Here is a 4,158-nt window from a genome sequence, read left to right as displayed (position 1 = left end):
AAAAAAGCGCTTCCTGTTCTTCTATACCTGTTTATAGCATGCAGCATTTATAAAAATCACAGAGGCAGGAAGGAATATAAATTTTTTGATAAGACCAAGACTTGTTTTATCAATGAATTTGACACTTAATAACTTTTGACAAAATAATTATTAGCTTTATCCATAAACATGTACTTTTCACACACTATGGAGGCGGCTACGCAGAGAAAAATCATGTATATGCATTTTGTGGGGATGACTTGGCATTAGGAAAGCAATTTTCCCCGGCAAATTGAAATTTTTCTCTGTCTACTTCAAATTTTCGGAAGAACCCTGAGCAAGTCCAGCTCCATCAACCGCGAGCTTTTAATTCCCTGGTGCAAGTATGCTTTTGAGTTAAAAGTTTTGTCCCTGCTCAATTTCACACGCAAATTTGTCTAGAAATTTCTGAAAACAAGATAATAATTGTCCTCTAGTAGGACTAGGCCCTGTAAGCTATTCAAACGTACTAAAAGCTTCCTGTGCGCATGATAGCTAAACATCACTTCAATCTAATTAATTATTTAAGATATCAATTTATATCCCTATTACCCGCTTTCCATTCATTAAAAAAAATCCTAGTAACAGTTCACCTTTTTATGAACTTTTGCACCGTATGGGCAGGCCGCGTGCGGGTAGTTCCCACTCAATTTCCAACAGAAAATCTGGAAAATTTTGATCATGACATGAAACAGAAAGCTTCAATTAAAGTCGAAATCGAAATCATTTCCGGTTTCTCCATTTGCCATTTTAATAACCTTAAAGCCCGGTTCCCACTTGTGCGATAAGCAGCAGCATGAGTGTTATGCAACGTTCACACAGTGAAACAAGCAGTGAAACAAGGCATAAGCAAGCGTAGTATCTAGAAAGATTCAAGATGGCGTGCGAATCGTCGCTCTTGCGCTTTTGCTTAAAGGGGCACTGTCATGAGCTACGCATGCTCGAGTTTGTTTGCTCTCGAGCCCACGGAAAATTCTAGCCGTTATCATGGATTCACGCGTGAGTCGCGTATATTCGCCGGAGTATATCCTTTGTCCACCGTGGCCCTTCCCAGTGGACACCATTTTGAATTTGTCGATTCAACTTGAAAAAAGTTAACCTAACACTTTTCAAGTTTTCGCAAGACGCTAGCGCATGCGCTTCTCGTGACAGTTTCCCTTTAACTCACGCCGGTTCCCACTTGTGAAATAAGCACAAGCACAAGGAAAGGAAAATTTTCTTTTCTTGTGCTTGTGCTTAAGCTTGATTTTATGCTTATTTTACGCCCGTTCACGCACGATTTTTCTCAAGATTATGCTTATGCTTGTGCTCGTGCTTATCGCACAAGTGGGAACCAGGCTTAACTACGCGTCGATTGGGCTGATCAAAATTCCTAGAAATTTAAAAATTATTTTCGACTACATTTAAATTGTCAACCAGCTGAATGGTTTTCTAAGAAAATAAAGCAACCGAAGAATAACTGGCCACTATTGTCTTCTTGTTGTCTGTGTGAGCAGGAAAACAGCTTCGTATAAAGCGAGAGTCCCTTGAAACCTGGTTGGTACCCGGAAGTTCAGTTGAACGGCTGAAAAAGTGTAAATGTACTTGGTAAGTACATTCAGTTGAGCTAGCTGTTTAAGAAGCGAATATCGCTTGTAAAACTCCTGTTAAGTTAGACACATCCCTTAACGATCGAGACAGATAACAATGCACGGTTTTCACAGATAAATATACATTAAATTGGCCTGGCCATGGCATTCTGAAATTTAGCACCATAATTATGTCTTAAAAGCCTACTGAAGTTCGTCATAATCCCGACCTACGTTTTCAAATTTAAAGAAATGTACAGCCCATTACAGCCCATACCTTGAGCTAGCGGGAATCTTGAGCGGATGGTTTTAGTTTAACGTATCCAGGCTCGGTACCATCCTGGGAAAGAATTAGAGATACAACGTGCGCACCTCTTCATTATCTTCCTTTGAGAAGTACCAATTCCTTCCAGATGCCGTCTTTTCCATCATTTGTGAGTCTTTTGACCGAAGAACAACGTAAATGCTCTTAAAGGCGGACAAATTCCACAAAAAGATACATCAGGCACTGAACTTGACGACCTGATTAGTTTTATTGTGCTTTTGTTAGGCTTTACGATACACCCTATGTGTGGGCTTCCTTAACTGAATATCTTGATAATACCTTACAATCTATTCATGTTACCACACCTCAGATATCGTGAAGTGTCTCATACACTGCAAGGTTCATTGAACAATCTGTCCATCCGAAGGGATGAAGCTTCTAACAAACTTTTAAATAGTGCTCGCATAGTTAATAGATGTAGGCTGGTTATGAAACTCGACAAGTTTCTTTGTTTCATGTTTTTGTTCGCTTTTTTGGCCTTGACCCTGCACAAAACCCGACAAAAACACGCTTTTTTCGGCAGGATAACCAATCAAAAGCTTCGACTAATTTATTCGAAATTCACTTGCGAACCAAAAACAAAAGATTGTGCAGGGTCACGGTTGGTTCAACATCTAATTGCGACTGTATTGTTCCTGCTTTTGAAATTCCCAGGGTTTCATAACCAGTCCCTAGATTAACTATGGTGCTCGTGAACAGAAAAAGCTAAGGTCCTGTTAACTCCACCAAAGGTGATCCTCCGACCTAGTGGAAATCCAAAGGCCAAAATGCAAAAATAAACAGTTTCGAGATTTTTGCTGTTAACTTAAATAATATAATGAGAATGATTACTTGGTATATATTTCAGTGATGCTTGATCCATTGTCGTCATCCAGTTACGCACCTACCACAGCAATTGAATAAACACGTCTATAAATGCATGTATTAAAATAATATTGAGATCTGACTAGTTGAAATGGCAACGTTTTTCCTCTTTCTATTCCCTCAACAAGTAGATGCCATCTGAGGATAACGGCTACTTTACTTCTCTTTTACCATTTAATAAATAAAATTTAAATTGAATTAAGATCTCGCACCATTTACACTTTCTCTCACAAACGACTAGTTCAGCACCGTTGTGGTTTTCAGGATCTCAGTTTCGTCCTGAATGAAAGTCTTGTGATTGATTTGAAGGAGTTTTGTCATTAAAAAAGTATCACAACAGCACTTGGGGACCCGGTACTTTTATGGCCAGCCAAAGTCTCTATGCGCTTCTTTATACAATTCCTGGTTATACGGTCGATAATAATCCTGTAATAATTTGCGAATATCATCTCTAATAACAGGATGAGTGCGCCCTTTACTGTCTGACAAACACCCAGAATTTTTTATCTTTTTGCCATGAATAAATCTACTAAGACATGGAAAGCGTTTAGTTTCATTTATATAAAAGAATTCTTCACTCATAAATGGCTCGAGAGTGAGAAATTTTTCCACAGCTTGCAGCTCGGTTGCTGGATTTTTCGTCATTTCTTCCATACTGACAAAATGGAACTGAGAGAGAGGAAAATAATTTAACCACTTTCTAAAATGTTTAATGTACACACCAATGTGTATTGCACCAATCGAAGTTCTCAAGTCCTTTTCCTCTCTGCCTCTGGTGATAAATTTCTCAAATGACGGTGCCACACCAAGCTTTTTTAATCGGACTTGAACATAGTCTGATACCGCTCTTTCAGTGGGGTCACGCAATATAATTATAAGCTTGATACTCTGTGACATCTCGTAGACACGTTTAGGAACTTCATCCGTCACAAAATAAGCTGGAGTTTTCTCGATGGTTATGTCCCCTGGTAAAGACTCTGGCATTTGCTCTCGATACCAGTCTAGCCCTCGACGATAGTTCTCGTTGATATCAAAGAAATGAACCTCAGTAGAGCACGCTTTAACCTTTGGGTGCAGTTTTAAAAATTCTAAGAGAGCTCTTGTTCCTCCCTTCCTAACTCCAATGATAATCGCATTTGGGAGCCGCTTTTGTCGTCTCGTCGCCAGACGCGAAAAGTGACCAGACAAGTAAAATTTATCACTTGAAGTAGAATCATACTGGTTATCATCCAACTCAAGCAGTTCATCATCTTTGGAAAACTGTGCCGCTTCGTATTGCGTTTTAGTTCCTCTCAAACTAACGCTGTAAATATAAAACGACAACAATCCTATAAGGAGAAGACCAATGCACACTTTACGTCCTTCCAGCCACGCCGCCATGGA

The 4,158-nt window shown here is 39.4% G+C and overlaps 1 pseudogene; it reads right to left on the bottom strand.

Annotated features, from left to right (window-relative positions):
* Window positions 1-2,070: 2,070 nt before the first annotated feature.
* The window catches only part of LOC138013895 (heparan sulfate glucosamine 3-O-sulfotransferase 3A1 pseudogene), a 7,668-nt pseudogene continuing 5,580 nt past the window's right edge, over window positions 2,071-4,158 (bottom strand).

The sequence above is a fragment of the Montipora capricornis genome, chromosome 1, assembly GCF_036669925.1.
Source record: "Montipora capricornis isolate CH-2021 chromosome 1, ASM3666992v2, whole genome shotgun sequence".
In the NCBI taxonomy this organism is placed as follows: Eukaryota; Metazoa; Cnidaria; class Anthozoa; order Scleractinia; family Acroporidae; genus Montipora; species Montipora capricornis.
The sequence above is the reverse complement of the archived record's forward strand: the minus strand, read 5'-3'. Positions and strand labels throughout refer to the sequence as shown.